Raw genomic sequence first — 19,973 nt, 5'->3', positions numbered from 1 at the left:
GTATCTATGCAGGCGGCATGGTTCTATTACTGTATCTATGCAGGAGGCATGGTTCTATTACTGTATCTATGCAGGCGGCATGGTTCTATTACTGTATCTATGCAGGAGGCTTGGTTCTTTTACCGTATCTATGCAGGAGGCATGGTTCTTTTACCGTATCTATGCAGGAGGCATGGTTCTGTTACTGTATCTATGCAGGCATGGTTCTATTACTGTATCTATGCAGGAGGCATGGTTCTATTACTGTATCTATGCAGGAGGCATGGTTCTATTACTGTATCTATGCAGGCGGCATGGTTCTATTACTGTATCTATGCAGGAGGCTTGGTTCTTTTACCGTATCTATGCAGGAGGCATGGTTCTGTTACCGTATCTATGCAGGAGACATGGTTCTGTTACTGTATCTATGCAGGAGGCATGGTTCTTTTACCGTATCTATGCAGGAGGCATGGTTTGTTACTGTATCTATGTAGGAGGCATGGTTCTGTTACCGTATCTATGCAGGAGACATGGTTCTTTTATCGTATCTATGCAGGAGACATGGTTCTGTTACCGTATCTATGCAGGAGGCATGGTTCTGTTACCGTATCTATGCAGGAGGCATGGTTCTTTTACCGTATCTATGCAGGAGGCATGGTTCTGTTACTGTATCTATGCAGGAGGCATGGTTCTGTTACTGTATCTATGCGAGGGCATGGTTCTGTTACTGTATCTATGCGGGGGAATGGTTCTGTTACTGTATCTATGCAGGAGGCATGGTTCTGTTACTGTATCTATGCGGGGGAATGGTTCTGTTACTGTATCTATGCGGGGGCATGGTTCTGTTACTGTATCTATGCGGGGGCATGGTTCTGTTACTGTATCTATGCGGGGGAATGGTTCTGTTACTGTATCTATGCAGCAGGCATGGTTCTATTACTTTATCTATGCAGGAGGCATGTTTCTATTACTTTATCTATGCAGTAATTTTTTTGTATCATAGCTATGCAGGTATGTTCTTGTGTTGCATCTACAGACTAAGAATAAGTGGTTCTGATGCTAGATCTATGTAAACCGGTACATTTTTGTGATTTGTAAAGCGCTACGGAATTTGATGGCGCTATATAAATAAAGATTATTATTATTATTTTGTGCTATTTGCATGTAGTTAACTGGCTTCTTGGTCTCTCTCTATACATACAGTATAGTGTGCATGGTTCAGGTGCCTTATCTATGTAGCAAACTTGATTCTGGTATTGTATCTATGTAGGAGGTTTGTTTCTGGTACCATATCTCCAATTAGAGGGCTAGAGGTGGGACAGTGGAGTCTTCAGAAAGGGGAGAGTGTATTGGGGAGTCCAGAGGCAGCAGATTGTACACATATCATGTATATGTTACCATCCTGCCATCTAATGATTTCGAGATGACTCTGCTCATCCTGACACAGTGGGGGTCATTTACTAAGGGCCCGATTCGCGTTTTCCCGACGTGTTACCCGAATATTTCCGATTTGCGCCGATTGTACCTGAATTGCCCCGGGATTTTGGCACACGCGATCGGATTGTGGCGCATCGGCACCGGCATGCGATGGAAATCGGGGGGCGTGGCCGAACGAAAACCCGACGGATTCGGAAAAAACCGCCGCATTTAAAAAAGGAAATTGTGTCGCGGAGCTTGCACTCACCTTCATCCAGTATAGGATCGTGAACTTCGGTGCATTTCAGGGAACTTCGGCGCAGCAGCGCCACCTGGTGGACGGCGGAGGAACTACCTTAATAAATCCCGTCCGGACCCGAATCCAGCGCAGAGAACGAGCCGCTCGATCGCGAACGGACCGGGTAAGTAAATCTGCCCCAGTGTATACAGCAAAGCTGTTAGTTACAGGGAACCGCTTATGGTGTTACTGCCCTAGTGGTCAGTATGAAAATATTTAAACGGCATCTACCACCAGGATGAAAGATTGTAAACCAAGCACTGACATACTGGTGTGTGCCCCCTCTGTCAGGATCCGCTCTTCTTTTAGCTTCTTATGCCCTGGTTTATACAAAAGAAGACTTTACAATTATGCTTAGGTTTTAATGAAGCCTGAAGACCCTGAGGCTCATTTGCGTTATTAAAGAAAGGAAGCTAAAAGAAGAGCAGATCCTGCCAGAGGGGGCACACACCAATATGTAAGTATACTTGTTTTACAATCCTTCATCCTGGTGGTAGATTTCCTTTAAAGAATAAATGCCTTGTAGAAACCCCACATGTTGGAGATCAGGGGCCCCCGGGAATTTTTTCTCCATTTTGCTTTCATTTTTCAGGATATTGGAAGGTTGAGTTCAGCTGTTGAGTAATATGCAAATCTCTGTCTGTGTGTACAGGAGCTGTTATCTATTATCTCATTGGCCTCTGCACAGGGCGGGGTCAGCGCCATAATTAATACAGAAGGTAAATATTACACCTCGGGAAGCGTCACCTGATCCCTGATCGCTTCTACTGTCTGAGGGGCGACTGCAGGACCCCAGGAACATCTTCAGGATTCTACGTTACTTACCTTTGTAACTGTGTTACTGTTTTGGGGCCAATGTAACTAATTACATTTCCTCTAATTACACCCAGAGCTGCATCAAAGGGGTTTTCAGAGAAAGGGGAAGAGTTATAACTGATGACCTTAAAATGGCCTAAAACACATTGGGGTGTGACCTAAAGCACTCAGCTGATTGGCTTATCCCCCGTAACAGCACCATATATTTTGTAGTGGCTGTTCCTGGTACTGCATCTTACAGAAATTTCATTCAAGGTGTCTTCCAGAAATCTAGAAAACTCCAAGGGGTCCTGGTTACCGCACTCCAGCTCCCAGGCTGCTCTGGTACTTCCTGATTTCGGGCCAGTCCATAGCCAGAAGTACCGGAGGTTTACAGGTCCAGCTTCAGCAAACGAGTGAATTCCTTGGATCAAGAGACAACAAAGGAAGAGAAGTCAGAAGAGGCAACTCATTGGCTGAAGTGAGTCCCAAAAACACTAGAGGAGCAACGTGGGAACTGCTGTTCTCCTTTAAGTTGCAATATCAGGAACATCCACTAAAAACGTCTGGCGCTGTGCCCATTTAACTATTTAACTGATAGAGGTGCTTTGAGTCAGTCTTTAATAGCTCCCAACAAAATCTTGGTCTTGGGCAATCTGGATGCACTCCACAACCCAAAAAAAAAATCGATTCTGCATAAACTCCACCCCATCTATGGTTGGCCACACCTACCAGCCATCAATGTGATTTGGGTTTACAGAAAATCCCTTTAAAACCTGCTTTTCATTGGATACTGATAACAGTTTATCTCCACCCACTGTCATATAAGCAAAATCGGCATTAGCTTTTTTTTTTCCTTTTTTTGTTTATTCATTTTTTTACATTCATTTTTTTTTTATTTCCTGAGGGGGGGGGGGGACCATAAATCTGAATTCACATTTTAATTTGAGCTCCTGATTTATAGTTTTTTGATTTTATTTCTCATTATTTTTACTTTACTTTTAGCTTTTATTATTTCATTATTCATTTTATAACTTTTTACGGTTTTTGGTATTTAAGGAAAGTTCTCCGGAATATATCGGCTTCTTCCTGGAGATCCTTGGAGAGATTGATCCCATGAGATGAGAGCGCTGGGAGGAGATGGATCTTCTTCCAGGTTACGGCACAAGGATCCTAGAAACCATTGGGGGTCATTTACTAAGGGCCCCAATCGCGTTTTTTGCGTTGCGTTACCCGAATATTTCCGATTTGCGGCGATTTTCCCTGAATTGCCCTGGGATTTTGGCGCACGCAATCGGATTGTGGTGCATCGGCGCTGGCATGCACGCAATGGAAATCGGGGGCGTGGCCGTAAGTAAACCCGAAAACCCGCCGTATTTTTTTTTTTTTTTAAAAGTGTCGCTTGACACGCGCTTACCTGCACCCAGAGTAGGACGGTGAACTTCAGTGCATTCCGACGGAATGCGGCGCAGCAGCGCCACCTGGTGGACATCGGGGGAACTGCCTTAGTGAATCCCGGCAGAACCCGAATCCTCCACTGAGAACGCACCGCTGGATCGCGACAGGACCGGGTAAGTAAATCTGCCCCATTGTATCCGGAGAAGAGAAGGAATGAATGAAACCTTCTCAGCCAGACAAGATTAATCCATAGACAAACAGCAAGCCAGGAAAACAAGCCGATAAAGCAAGTCCAGGAGGAGAGTTCTGGCTTCATTCACATAGATCCTTAAAGGGGTCCTCCAATTTAAAAATCAGAATTTGTCCTTAAAGGGGTTTTCTCATTATCTGCTGATATATGTCCTTTAGGGGAAGACTCCTTTAGAGACCATTTCGGAATTAGATCCCGGCTTAGATGGGTCCCTTGATAATAATCTGATCATAACTGGTCCCTCTGCTGGGACCTCGACCAATCAGCTGTGATCCTGTACAGGAAGTTCATGTATTCTATTTCCCTGCAGCGCCTCCACAGGCGATATGAAGTATTACACATTATGATGTCTGTATAATCTATGGGTCTTGCAGAGCCAGAGACCCTCATGGTGCATGGGATCATGGGACATGTAGTTATCTACCACAGCTAGTGGTGTTAAAAAATAGACAGTCCCTTGAAGCTCAGGTTTTCTGACCTTTGCCCGAATTGTTTCGTTTATGACAATGAACTCGCTGCGGGTTGTATAGAGTAATATCCTCATCCTCATTATATCACTTCCTAATATACAGGTTTATGGGGCCTCCAACTACAGAGGAGCAGGAGGAGAAAGCGAGAACATCTGCCATATGGACCACAAGAACCAGAACCGATGTCCTGCTACACAGGGGGCACTTACTTTTATGAATAGATACAGGATTACATTACACCGTAATATGAAGGTATTATATCTGGTCCTTAAGAATGTGCAAAAATTGGTTATAAAAAGTGGTGCCCTGCAAAGGGCGGGGTCTGTAACCCCTTCACGTTCTTTTGAGTTTTCGTTTTTTACTCCTCCACTTCCACAAGCCGTAACTTCTCGCTTTCTCCGTTTGTATTTCCACATTGTATTTTCTAGTGGCACTGGTGTGATTACACAGCTTTCCAGGAACAATACAGTGGCTGGAGAGCACAGCAGTGTGAGGGAATGTCCCCAAGTGTGATTACACAGCTTTCCAGGGATACTACAGTGGCTAAAGAGCACAGCAGTGTGAGGGAACACCACAAGTGTGATTACACAGCTTTCCAGAGACGATACAGTGGCTGGAGAGCACAGCAGTGTGAGGTAATGTCCCTAAGTGTGATTACACAGCTTTCCAGGGACAATACAGTGGCTGGAGAGCACAGCAGTGTGAGGGAATGTCCCCAAGTGTGATTACACAGCTTTCCAGGGATACTACAGTGGCTAAAGAGCACAGCAGTGTGAGGGAACACCACAAGTGTGATTACACAGCTTTCCAGAGACGATACAGTGGCTGGAGAGCACAGCAGTGTGAGGTAATGTCCCTAAGTGTGATTACACAGCTTTCCAGGGACAATACAGTGGCTGGAGAGCACAGCAGTGTGAGGGAACACCCAAGTGTGATTACACAGCTTTCCAGGGATAATACAGTGGCTGAAGAGCACAGCAGTGTGAGGGAACACCCCAAGTGTGATTACACAGCTTTCCAGGAACAATACAGTGGCTGGAGAGCACAGCAGTGTGAGGAAACACCCCCAAGTGTGATTACACAGCTTTCCAGGAACAATACAGTGGCTGGAGAGCACAACAGTGTGAGGGAACGTCCCCAAGTGTGATTACACAGCTTTCCAGGAACAATACAGTGGCTGGAGAGCACAGCAGTGTGAGGGAACACCCCAAGTGTGATTACACAACTTTCCACGGACAATACAGTGGCTGAAGAGCACAGCAGTGTGAGGGAATGTCCCCAAGTGTGATAACACAGCTTTCCAGGAACAATACAGTGGCTGAAGAGCACAGCAGTGTGAGGGAACACCACAAGTGTGAATACACAGCTTTCCAGGGACAATACCTAACAGTGGCTGAAGAGCACAGCAGTGTGAGTACTTGCCCCCAGTGCGCTTTGTAAAGCTACAACTCTGGAATATACATTAATCCATATTTCACAGTCCTGCTGCTACTAACAACATATGCAAAGGTCTGATTATACATTCTCCAGGGACAATACATAACACTGTCTGCTGAAAGTACAGCAAACTGAGGACAGCCCCACTTGGAGAAGCTGCAATCCTGGAATTTAAATCGATATATCACAGTCCTGCTGCTACCAACGACACACACAAAGGTCTGATGGCACATCTCTCCATACACTACATGCAGTTCTTCTATTGGGCTGAATTTTCAAAGCCACGATAGAATGTATAAGATTTTGCTTCCTATTATTCTTTACTTTCTTTAAGCCCAGGCCCAGGTCATTTTTTACAGTAAAATGATCAATGTTATACTATATTATACAATCAGATACTATTGTGTTTCCTCATGGGTGGGGCCAAGGGTGTGGCTAGCAGGGATCAATCCATTTAAGTGCATCCCACAAATAAAACCTGTGATATGTTGAAGATTATTAGTCATTATTATAGCTGATCAATGAAGAATCGGGGCCCTTTTTATGGGCCTTCATGTGTTCATGAAGAATCGGGACCCTTTTTATGGACCCTTATGTGTTCATAAAGAATCGGGGCCCTTTTTATGGGCCCACATGCGTTCATAAAGAATCGGGGACCTTTTTATGGGCCCTCATGCGTTCATAAAGAATCGGGGCCCTTTTTATGGGCCCTCATGCGTTCATAAAGAATCGGGCCCTTTTTATGGGCCCTCATGTGTTCATGAATAATCGGGGCACTTTTTATGGACCCTTATGTGTTCATGTAGAATAGGGCCTCCTATGTTTATGAAAGACCAAGGTCCCATTTTTCCATGCTCCATTTACAGTGCCAAAGCAGGGTTAAAGAGATCAAAATGAGGCCACCTCGTGGCCCCTGAAAGGATAGAAGGGCCCTAGGGGTATGTGTTACCCTCTGCAGCTTTTTTTTAACCACTGGGCCAATTTTTCATCCCCTACTTGCACACATTGTCATTCCAACACAGATGAATAGGAACAATCAGCATCCAACTGAAACCGCGGGGGCTGGCTCTATAATAGACACACCCCCACAAACCAAAGGACCAGCCCATGAGTTTCAGATCCTGCTGCCTTACACACAGGTTCCTACAAACCATAACAGTTTGGTTGCTATGAAGTGCTCGATTCTTTGTGTACTCTGCTGGAGATTATACGGCTATTACGATCCTCCCGTGTAGCCTTCAGGTGCCCGGTGCCAACCTCGTACACAGTGACGCTATGATTGGTCTATTCAGTGCATTTCCTCTTGGCTTGGAAGCTCAGGTGTTTATCTATAGTATGACACGGAATGAGGAAGAGGAGGGAAAATCACGAGCAAAGGTTACCTGACAGACGAGCCCGAGGATCAGCGGAGAGATGTGCTGACACCCCCCACCCGTGTGACCTGTGCGCACCGGCGCCGGGGACCAGCCACCGGACCCTACCATGTGAGTCTGGCCCCTTTAAATGTGTCCTTATCAGATTTCTCCCCCCCGCCCGCCCTGACCTGCAACTTCTGCAATCACTATCTGTCCGCAGAAGCATCTGCCATCAGGGAAGTGTCGCTGCAGCACAGTGTGAACAGGGTGCAAACTGCGGGTTCACAAACTTTTGAGCAAATCGCATGTAGTCCTGACCCTTCATTTCACCAAACTCACATCTAGACTTATAGAGGTGCCAAAAACTCTATCCCTGTGTTAATACAGAGCCTCCTGGTTCATGAATAGAACTCTAATACTGCAGTAAGGACTGACACTGACAATAACAGCAATGAAAGCAAAAATGTGATGGTTTTTCACCATTAGCCTTCATGTGGACTATAGATTTTGGGAGAATTAATGCAAAAATGGTTCTCTCATCAAGTTATAATTATGTATTCATACACAGAACATAAATGTCTTCAGCTGTGCCCATCCAGAGCCTGCTGGTTCATGAACACAATACGAAGACTGTAGTAAAGACTGACACTGAGAGAAGTGGAAGAGAACAGATTTTTGTATTTTATACTCTATGTAGCCTCAGTTTTTGGGTACAATTCCTCCAAAATTCCTTCATAGATGATGAGTCTGTGTTCATCCAGAGCCTTCTGGTTCCTGAATAGAATATTACTGCAGTAAGGACTGGCACGTAGGAAACCAGAGCAATAGAGGAGGAAAGAGATGGTGTTTGTACTTATGTCCCTGAACCTAAAGTACAAGTCATATACTTAGTGTTTACACATGGTTGATGTCAGTGAATGGAAACAAATCTTTACAGTCAGAGACTTATAGTGCTGGGGGTTTGTTGCAGTGTATCAGTGCTCTCCCGTTCGTCTAGCTTTGAACTGGACTGGATCAGGATGGGTTGAACACAGGAAAATGTCTCTACTATAGGACAGCAAACAGAGATCTTACCTCTTACTGCAGATATATTGCCTGCACTGAGGTGTCGTGACTGTGTGTCACCCTGTAGCTTTGTGCTGTGCATGTCCTGCAAATAGAAATTTTAAGATTCTCTAGATCTCTGCTTGCTGTCAGCGAATACTGCCCGGATTATCACATGCGGAAGCAAAAGATGAGGGTTTGTCCTTATTGTATCCAATCTAAACAATCCATTCCGGGCTCCGCGCTGATACATTGTAACAAACAGATTGCGCTGCTAATGTGTCGTATGGGTTGTAGGTAGTTGATAGTAAACAAAAATGATTTATTTTCTTCACAGCAAGCAGAGATGGCGCGACATGAATACACAAAATGTAGTGGAACTTGCAGAACTTCTGGTGGGTCCAGGTCACTGCTGCAGTGTTAGTGGGGTCAGAGGGCAGTGACCTGCAGTGGAGGGAACAGGACCGTGTTGCAGAGGTGTAGGGACAGGGAGAGAGGGGCAGGTGTAGGGATCGTCCCTCCAGCCTCAGACGGGAACGATGCAGTCACTATAACAAGTGGAACAGGATGGACCAGACGCAGAGCATTCCACATGTGTATATGACACTGTTATGGGGGATGTGTAGATGACACTGTTATGGGGGGATGTGTAGGTGACACTGTTATGGGGGATGTGTAGATGACATTGTTATGGGGGGGATGTGTAGGTGACACTGTTATGGGGGATGTGTAGGTGACACTGTTATGGGGGATGTGTAGGTGACACTGTTATGGGGGGATGTGTAGGTGACATTGTTATGGGGGGATGTGTAGGTGACATTGTTATGGGGGGATGTGTAGATGACACTGTTATGGGGGATGTGTAGGTGACATTGTTATGGGGGGATGTGTAGGTGACACTGTTATGGGGGGATGTGTAGGTGACACTGTTATGGGGGATGTGTAGGTGACACTGTTATGGGGGATGTGTAGATGACACTGTTATGGGGGGATGTGTAGGTGACACTGTTATGGGGGGATGTGTAGGTGACACTGTTATGGGGGATGTGTAGGTGACACTGTTATGGGGGGGATGTGTAGATGACACTGTTATGGGGGGATGTGTAGGTGACACTGTTATGGGGGGATGTGTAGATGACACTGTTATGGGGGATGTGTAGGTGACACTGTTATGGGGGGATGTGTAGATGACACTGTTATGGGGGATGTGTAGGTGACACTGTTATGGGGGGATGTGTAGGTGACACTGTTATGGGGGATGTGTAGATGACACTGTTATGGGGGATGTGTAGATGACACTGTTATGGCGGATGTGTAGGTGACACTGTTATGGGGGGATGTGTAGATGACACTGTTATGGGGGGATGTGTAGATGACACTGTTATGGGGGGATGTGTAGTTGACACTGTTATGGGGGATGTGTAGGTGACACTGTTATGGGGGATGTGTAGGTGACACTGTTATGGGGGATGTGTAGGTGACACTGTTATGGGGGGATGTGTAGGTGACACTGTTATGGGGGGGGTGTAGGTGACACTGTTATGGGGGATGTGTAGATGACACTGTTATGGGGAATGTGTAGGTGATACTGTTATGGGGGATGTGTAGGTGACACTGTTATGGAGGGATGTGTAGGTGACACTGTTATGGGGGATGTGTAGATGACACTGTTATGGGGGATGTGTAGGTGACACTGTTATGGGGGATGTGTAGGTGACACTGTTATGGGGGATGTGTAGATGACACTGTTATGGGGGGATGTGTAGGTGACACTGTTATGAGGGATGTGTAGGTGACACTGTTATGGGGGATGTGTAGGTGACATTGTTATGGGGGGATGTGTAGGTGACATTGTTATGGGGGGATGTGTAGATGACACTGTTATGGGGGATGTGTAGGTGACATTGTTATGGGGGGATGTGTAGGTGACACTGTTATGGGGGGATGTGTAGGTGACACTGTTATGGGGGGATGTGTAGGTGACACTGTTATGGGGGGATGTGCAGATGACACTGTTATGGGGGATGTGTAGGTGACACTGTTATGGGGGGATGTGTATATGACATTGTTATGGGGGGATGTGTAGGTGACACTGTTATGGGGGGATGTGTAGGTGACACTGTTATGGGGGGATGTGTAGATGACACTGTTATGGGGGATGTGTAGGTGACACTGTTATGGGGGAGGTGTAGATGACACTGTTATGGGGGATGTGTAGATGACACTGTTATGGGGGGATGTGTAGATGACACTGTTATGGGGGAGGTGTAGATGACACTGTTATGGGGGATGTGTAGATGACACTGTTATGGGGGGATGTGTAGGTGACACTGTTATGGGGGATGTGTAGATGACACTGTTATGGGGGATGTGTAAATGACACTGTTATGGGGGATGTGTAGGTGACACTGTTATGGGGGGATGTGTAGATGACACTGTTATGGGGGATGTGTAGGTGACACTGTTATGGGGGGATGTGTAGATGACACTGTTATGGGGGATGTGTAGATGACACTGTTATGGGGGATGTGTAGGTGACATTGTTATGGGGGATGTGTAGGTGACACTGTAATGGGGGATGTGTAGGTGACACTGTTATGGGGGATGTGTAGGTGACACTGTTATGGGGGGATGTGTAGATGACACTGTTATGGGAGGATGTGTAGGTGACACTATTATGGGGGATGTGTAGATGACACTGTTATGGGGGGATGTGTAGGTGACACTGTTATGGGGGATGTGTAGATGACACTGTTATGGGGGATGTGTAGGTGACACTGTTATGGGGGATGTGTAGGTGACACTGTTATGGGGGATGTGTAGATGACACTGTTATGGGGGGATGTGTAGGTGACACTGTTATGGGGGGATGTGTAGGTGACACTGTTATGGGGGGATGTGTAGATGACACTGTTATGGGGGATGTGTAGATGACACTGTTATGGGGGGATGTGGAGGTGACACTGTTATGGGGGATGTGTAGGTGACACTGTTATGGGGGGATGTGTAGGTGACACTGTTATGGGGGGATGTGTAGGTGACAATGTTATGGGGGATGTGTAGGTGACACTGTTATGGGGGGATGTGTAGGTGACACTGTTATGGGGGGGATGTGTAGGTGACCCTGTTATGGGGGGATGTGGAGGTGACACTGTTATGGGGGATGTGTAGGTGACACTGTTATGGGGGGATGTGTAGGTGACACTGTTATGGGGGATGTGTAGATGACACTGTTATGGGGGATGTGTAGGTGACACTGTTATGGGGGGATGTGTAGGTGACACTGTTATGGGGGATGTGTAGGTGACACTGTTATGGGGGATGTGTAGATGACACTGTTATGGGGGATGTGTAGGTGACACTGTTATGGGGGGATGTGTAGGTGACACTGTTATGGGGGGATGTGTAGGTGACACTGTTATGGGGGATGTGTAGGTGACACTGTTATGGGGGATGTGTAGGTGACACTGTTATGGGGGGGATGTGTAGATGACACTGTTATGGGGGATGTGTAGGTGACACTGTTATGGGGGATGTGTAGGTGACACTGTTATGGGGGGATGTGTAGGTGACACTGTTATGGGGGAATGTGTAGATGACACTGTTATGGGGGATGTGTAGGTGACACTGTTATGGGGGATGTGTAGGTGACACTGTTATGGGGGGATGTGTAGGTGACACTGTTATGGGGGATGTATAGATGACACTGTTATGGGGTGTGTGTAGGTGACACTGTTATGGGGGATGTGTAGGTGACACTGTTATGGGGGATGTGTAGATGACACTGTTATGGGGGATGTGTAGATGACACTGTTATGGGGGATGTGTAGGTGACACTGTTATGGGGGATGTGTAGGTGACACTGTTATGAGGGATGTGTAGATGACAGTGTTATGGGGGATGTGTAGGTGACACTGTTATGGGGGGATGTGTAGGTGACAGTGTTATGGGGGATGTGTAGGTGACACTGTTATGGGGGATGTGTAGGTGACACTGTTATGGGGGATGTGTAGATGACAGTGTTATGGGGGATGTGTAGGTGACACTGTTATGGGGGGATGTGTAGGTGACAGTGTTATGGGGGATGTGTAGGTGACACTGTTATGGGGGATGTGTAGATGACACTGTTATGGGGGGATGTGTAGGTGACACTGTTATGGGGGATGTGTAGATGACATTGTTATGGGGGGATGTGTAGGTGACACTGTTATGGGGGGAGGTGTAGGTGACACTGTTATGGGGGATGTGTAGGTGACACTGTTATGGGGGATGTGTAGATGACACTGTTATGGGGGATGTGTAGATGACACTGTTATGGGGGGATGTGTAGGTGACACTGTTATGGGGGGATGTGTAGGTGACACTGTTATGGGGGATGTGTAGGTGACACTGTTATGGGGGATGTGTAGGTGACACTGTTATGGGGGATGTGTAGATGACACTGTTATGGGGGATGTGTAGGTGACACTGTTATGGGGGGATGTGTAGGTGACACTGTTATGAGGGATGTGTAGATGACACTGTTATGGGGGGGATGTGTAGGTGACACTGTTATGAGGGATGTGTAGGTGACACTGTTATGGAGGGATGTGTAGGTGACACTGTTATGGGGGAGGTGTAGATGACACTGTTATGGGGGATGTGTAGGTGACACTGTTATGAGGGATGTGTAGGTGACACTGTTATGGGGGATGTGTAGATGACACTGTTATGGGGGGAGGTGTAGGTGACACTGTTATGGGGGATGTGTAGGTGACACTGTTATGGGGGATGTGTAGATGACACTGTTATGGGGGATGTGTAGATGACATTGTTATGGGGGGATGTGTAGGTGACACTGTTATGGGGGATGTGTAGGTGACACTGTTATGGGGGATGTGTAGGTGACACTGTTATGGGGGATGTGTAGATGACACTGTTATGGGGGGATGTGTAGATGACACTGTTATGGGGGATGTGTAGATGACAGTGTTATGGGGGATGTGTAGGTGACACTGTTATGGGGGATGTGTAGATGACACTGTTATGGGGGATGTGTAGGTGACACTGTTATGGGGGGATGTGTAGATGACACTGTTATGGGGGGATGTGTAGGTGACACTGTTATGGGGGATGTGTAGATGACACTGTTATGGGGGGATGTGTAGATGACACTGTTATGGGGGATGTGTAGATAACACTGTTATGGGGGGATGTGTAGATGACACTGTTATGGGGGATGTGTAGATGACACTGTTATGGGGGGATGTGTAGATGACACTGTTATGGGGGGATGTGTAGATGACACTGTTATGGGGGATGTGTAGATAACACTGTTATGGGGGGATGTGTAGATGACACTGTTATGGGGGATGTGTAGATGACACTGTTATGGGGGGATGTGTAGATGACACTGTTATGGGGGATGTGTAGATAACACTGTTATGGGGGGATGTGTAGGTGACACTGTTATGGGGGGATGTGTAGATAACACTGTTATGGGGGGATGTGTAGATGACACTGTTATGGGGGGATGTGTAGATGACACTGTTATGGGGGATGTGTAGATGACACTGTTATGGGGGGAGGTGTAGGTGACACTGTTATGGGGGGATGTGTAGATGACACTGTTATGGGGGATGTGTAGATGACACTGTTATGGGGGATGTGTAGGTGACACTGTTATGGGGGATGTGTAGGTGACACTGTTATGGGGGATGTGTAGGTGACACTGTTATGGGGGATGTGTAGGTGACACTGTTATGGGGGGATGTGTAGGTGACACTGTTATGGGGGGATGTGTAGGTGACACTGTTATGGGGGATGTGTAGGTGACACTGTTATGGGGGGATGTGTAGGTGACACTGTTATGGGGGATGTGTAGGTGACACTGTTATGGGGGGATGTGTAGGTGACACTGTTATGGGGGATGTGTAGATGACACTGTTATGGGGGGATGTGTAGGTGACACTGTTATGGGGGGATGTGTAGATGACACTGTTATGGGGGATGTGTAGGTGACACTGTTATGGGGGATGTGTAGGGGACACTGTTATGGGGGATGTGTAGATGACACTGTTATGGGGGGATGTGTATATGACACTGTTATGGGGGGATGTGTAGATGACACTGTTATGGGGGATGTGTAGATAACACTGTTATGGGGGGATGTGTAGGTGACACTTTTATGGGGGGATGTGTAGATGACAGTGTTATGGGGGATGTGTAGATGACACTGTTATGGGGGATGTGTAGATGACACTGTTATGGGGGGATGTGTAGGTGACACTGTTATGGGGGGATGTGTAGGTGACACTGTTATGGGGGATGTGTAGATGACACTGTTATGGGGGATGTGTAGGTGACACTGTTATGGGGGGATGTGTAGATGACACTGTTATGGGGGATGTGTAGGTGACACTGTTATGGGGGATGTGTAGATGACACTGTTATGGGGGGATGTGTAGATGACACTGTTATGGGGGGATGTGTAGATGACACTGTTATGGGGGGATGTGTAGATGACACTGTTATGGGGGATGTGTAGGTGACACTGTTATGGGGGGATGTGTAGGTGACACTGTTATGGGGGATGTGTAGGTGACACTGTTATGGGGGATGTGTAGGTGACACTGTTATGGGGGGATGTGTAGATGACACTGTTATGGGGGATGTGTAGGTGACACTGTTATGGGAGGAGGTGTAGATGACACTGTTATGGGGGGATGTGTAGGTGACACTGTTATGGGGGATGTGTAGATGACACTGTTATGGGGGGATGTGTAGGTGACACTGTTATGGGGGGATGTGTAGATGACACTGTTATGGGGGATGTGTAGGTGACACTGTTATGGGGGATGTGTAGGGGACACTGTTATGGGGGATGTGTAGATGACACTGTTATGGGGGGATGTGTATATGACACTGTTATGGGGGGATGTGTAGATGACACTGTTATGGGGGATGTGTAGATAACACTGTTATGGGGGGATGTGTAGGTGACACTTTTATGGGGGGATGTGTAGATGACAGTGTTATGGGGGATGTGTAGATGACACTGTTATGGGGGATGTGTAGATGACACTGTTATGGGGGGATGTGTAGGTGACACTGTTATGGGGGGATGTGTAGGTGACACTGTTATGGGGGATGTGTAGATGACACTGTTATGGGGGATGTGTAGGTGACACTGTTATGGGGGGATGTGTAGATGACACTGTTATGGGGGATGTGTAGGTGACACTGTTATGGGGGATGTGTAGATGACACTGTTATGGGGGGATGTGTAGATGACACTGTTATGGGGGGATGTGTAGATGACACTGTTATGGGGGGGATGTGTAGATGACACTGTTATGGGGGATGTGTAGGTGACACTGTTATGGGGGGATGTGTAGGTGACACTGTTATGGGGGATGTGTAGGTGACACTGTTATGGGGGATGTGTAGGTGACACTGTTATGGGGGGATGTGTAGATGACACTGTTATGGGGGATGTGTAGGTGACACTGTTATGGGAGGAGGTGTAGATGACACTGTTATGGGGGGATGTGTAGGTGACACTGTTATGGGGGGATGTGTAGGTGACACTGTTATGGGGGGATGTGTAGGTGACACTGTTATGGGGGATGTGTAGATGACACTGTTATGGTGGGATGTGTAGGTGACACTGTTATGGGGGGATGTGTAGGTGACACTGTTATGGGGGATGTGTAGGTGACACTGTTATGGGGGATGTGTAGGTGACACTGTTATGGGGGGATGTGTAGGTGACACTGTTATGGGGGGATGTGTAGATGACACTGTTATGGGGGATGTGTAGGTGACACTGTTATGGGAGGAGGTGTAGATGACACTGTTATGGGGGATGTGTAGGTGACACTGTTATGGGGGATGTGTAGATGACACTGTTATGGGGGATGTGTAGGTGACACTGTTATGGGGGGATGTGTAGATGACACTGTTATGGGGGGATGTGTAGGTGACACTGTTATGGGGGGATGTGTAGGTGACACTGTTATGGGGGAGGTGTAGGTGACACTGTTATGGGAGGAGGTGTAGGTGACACTGTTATGGGGGATGTGTAGATGACACTGTTATGGGGGATGTGTAGGTGACACTGTTATGGGGGGATGTGTAGGTGACACTGTTATGGGGGGAGGTGTAGATGACACTGTTATGGGGGATGTGTAGATGACACTGTTATGGGGGATGTGTAGGTGACACTGTTATGGGGGGATGTGTAGGTGACACTGTTATGGGGGAGGTGTAGGTGACACTGTTATGGGAGGAGGTGTAGATGACACTGTTATGGGGGATGTGTAGATGACACTGTTATGGGGGGATGTGTAGGTGACACTGTTATGGGGGGATGTGTAGGTGACACTGTTATGGGGGATGTGTAGGTGACACTGTTATGGGGGATGTGTAGGTGACACTGTTATGGGGGATGTGTAGGTGACACTGTTATGGGGGGATGTGTAGGTGACACTGTTATGGGGGGATGTGTAGATGACACTGTTATGGGGGATGTGTAGGTGACACTGTTATGGGGGGATGTGTATATGACACTGTTATGGGGGATGTGTAGGTGACACTGTTATGGGGGAGGTGTAGATGACACTGTTATGGGGGATGTGTAGATGACACTGTTATGGGGGGATGTGTAGATGACACTGTTATGGGGGAGGTGTAGATGACACTGTTATGGGGGATGTGTAGATGACACTGTTATGGGGGGATGTGTAGGTGACACTGTTATGGGGGGATGTGTAGATGACACTGTTATGGGGGATGTGTAGGTGACACTGTTATGGGGGATGTGTAGGTGACACTTTTATGGGGGATGTGTAGATGACACTGTTATGGGGGATGTGTAGGTGACACTGTTATGGGGGGATGTGTAGGTGACACTGTTATGGGGGATGTATAGATGACACTGTTATGGGGTGTGTGTAGGTGACACTGTTATGGGGGATGTGTAGGTGACACTGTTATGGGGGATGTGTAGGTGACACTGTTATGGGGGATGTGTAGATGACACTGTTATGGGGGATGTGTAGACGACACTGTTATGGGGGGATGTGTAGACGACACTGTTATGGGGGGATGTGTAGACGACACTGTTATGGGGGGATGTGTAGATGACACTGTTATGGGGGATGTGTAGATGACACTGTTATGGGGGGGATGTGTAGGTGACACTGTTATGGGGGGATGTGTAGGTGACACTGTTATGGGGGGATGTGTAGGTGACACTGTTATGGGGGATGTGTAGGTGACACTGTTATGGGGGATGTGTAGGTGACACTGTTATGGGGGATGTGTAGATGACACTGTTATGGGGGATGTGTAGGTGACACTGTTATGAGGGATGTGTAGATGACACTGTTATGGGGGGGATGTGTAGGTGACACTGTTATGAGGGATGTGTAGGTGACACTGTTATGGAGGGATGTGTAGGTGACACTGTTATGGGGGAGGTGTAGATGACACTGTTATGGGGGATGTGTAGGTGACACTGTTATGAGGGATGTGTAGGTGACACTGTTATGGGGGATGTGTAGATGACACTGTTATGGGGGGAGGTGTAGGTGACACTGTTATGGGGGATGTGTAGGTGACACTGTTATGGGGGATGTGTAGATGACACTGTTATGGGGGATGTGTAGATGACATTGTTATGGGGGGATGTGTAGGTGACACTGTTATGGGGGATGTGTAGGTGACACTGTTATGGGGGATGTGTAGGTGACACTGTTATGGGGGATGTGTAGATGACACTGTTATGGGGGATGTGTAGATGACACTGTTATGGGGGGATGTGTAGATGACACTGTTATGGGGGATGTGTAGATGACACTGTTATGGGGGGATGTGTAGGTGACACTGTTATGGGGGATGTGTAGATGACACTGTTATGGGGGGATGTGTAGGTGACACTGTTATGGGGGATGTGTAGGTGACACTGTTATGGGGGATGTGTAGATGACACTGTTATGGGGGATGTGTAGGTGACACTGTTATGGGGGGATGTGTAGATGACACTGTTATGGGGGGATGTGTAGGTGACACTGTTATGGGGGATGTGTAGATGACACTGTTATGGGGGGATGTGTAGATGACACTGTTATGGGGGATGTGTAGGTGACACTGTTATGGGGGGATGTGTAGGTGACACTGTTATGGGGGATGTGTAGGTGACACTGTTATGGGGGATGTGTAGATGACACTGTTATGGGGGATGTGTAGGTGACACTGTTATGGGGGGATGTGTAGATGACACTGTTATGGGGGGATGTGTAGGTGACACTGTTATGGGGGATGTGTAGGTGACACTGTTATGGGGGATGTGTAGATGACACTGTTATGGGGGATGTGTAGATAACACTGTTATGGGGGGATGTGTAGATGACACTGTTATGGGGGATGTGTAGATGACACTGTTATGGGGGGATGTGTAGATGACACTGTTATGGGGGGATGTGTAGATGACACTGTTATGGGGGATGTGTAGATAACACTGTTATGGGGGGATGTGTAGATGACACTGTTATGGGGGATGTGTAGATGACACTTATGGGGGGATGTGTAGATGACACTGTTATGGGGGATGTGTAGATAACACTGTTATGGGGGGATGTGTAGGTGACACTGTTATGGGGGGATGTGTAGATGACACTGTTATGGGGGATGTGTAGGTGACACTGTTATGGGGGGATGTGTAGATGACACTGTTATGGGGGGATGTGTAGGTGACACTGTTATGGGGGATGTGTAGGTGACACTGTTATGGGGGATGTGTAGATGACACTGTTATGGGGGATGTGTAGATAACACTGTTATGGGGGGATGTGTAGATGACACTGTTATGGGGGATGTGTAGATGACACTGTTATGGGGGGATGTGTAGATGACACTGTTATGGGGGGATGTGTAGATGACACTGTTATGGGGGATGTGTAGATAACACTGTTATGGGGGGATGTGTAGATGACACTGTTATGGGGGATGTGTAGATGACACTTATGGGGGGATGTGTAGATGACACTGTTATGGGGGATGTGTAGATAACACTGTTATGGGGGGATGTGTAGGTGACACTGTTATGGGGGGATGTGTAGATAACACTGTTATGGGGGGATGTGTAGATGACACTGTTATGGGGGATGTGTAGATGACACTGTTATGGGGGGATGTGTAGATGACACTGTTATGGGGGGATGTGTAGATGACACTGTTATGGGGGATGTGTAGATAACACTGTTATGGGGGGATGTGTAGGTGACACTTTTATGGGGGGATGTGTAGATGACAGTGTTATGGGGGATGTGTAGATGACACTGTTATGGGGGATGTGTAGATGACACTGTTATGGGGGGATGTGTAGGTGACACTGTTATGGGGGGATGTGTAGGTGACACTGTTATGGGGGATGTGTAGATGACACTGTTATGGGGGATGTGTAGGTGACACTGTTATGGGGGGATGTGTAGATGACACTGTTATGGGGGATGTGTAGGTGACACTGTTATGGGGGATGTGTAGATGAC

At 47.2% G+C, this 19,973-nt stretch overlaps 1 long non-coding RNA gene across 1 annotated transcript in view; it reads left to right on the top strand.

Annotated features, from left to right (window-relative positions):
- Positions 1-7,386: 7,386 nt before the first annotated feature.
- Positions 7,387-19,973, top strand: part of LOC140120737 (uncharacterized) — a 53,110-nt gene continuing 40,523 nt past the window's right edge. The window contains exon 1 of the long non-coding RNA XR_011853966.1: positions 7,387-7,527. This is a non-coding gene — a long non-coding RNA (uncharacterized lncRNA). The remainder of the gene's footprint in view (positions 7,528-19,973) is intronic.

Source organism: Engystomops pustulosus, chromosome 3 (genome assembly GCF_040894005.1).
Source record: "Engystomops pustulosus chromosome 3, aEngPut4.maternal, whole genome shotgun sequence".
NCBI classification, from domain to species: domain Eukaryota; kingdom Metazoa; phylum Chordata; class Amphibia; order Anura; family Leptodactylidae; genus Engystomops; species Engystomops pustulosus.
Note: the sequence above shows the minus strand (reverse complement) of the source record. Positions and strands in the feature narration are given on the sequence as shown.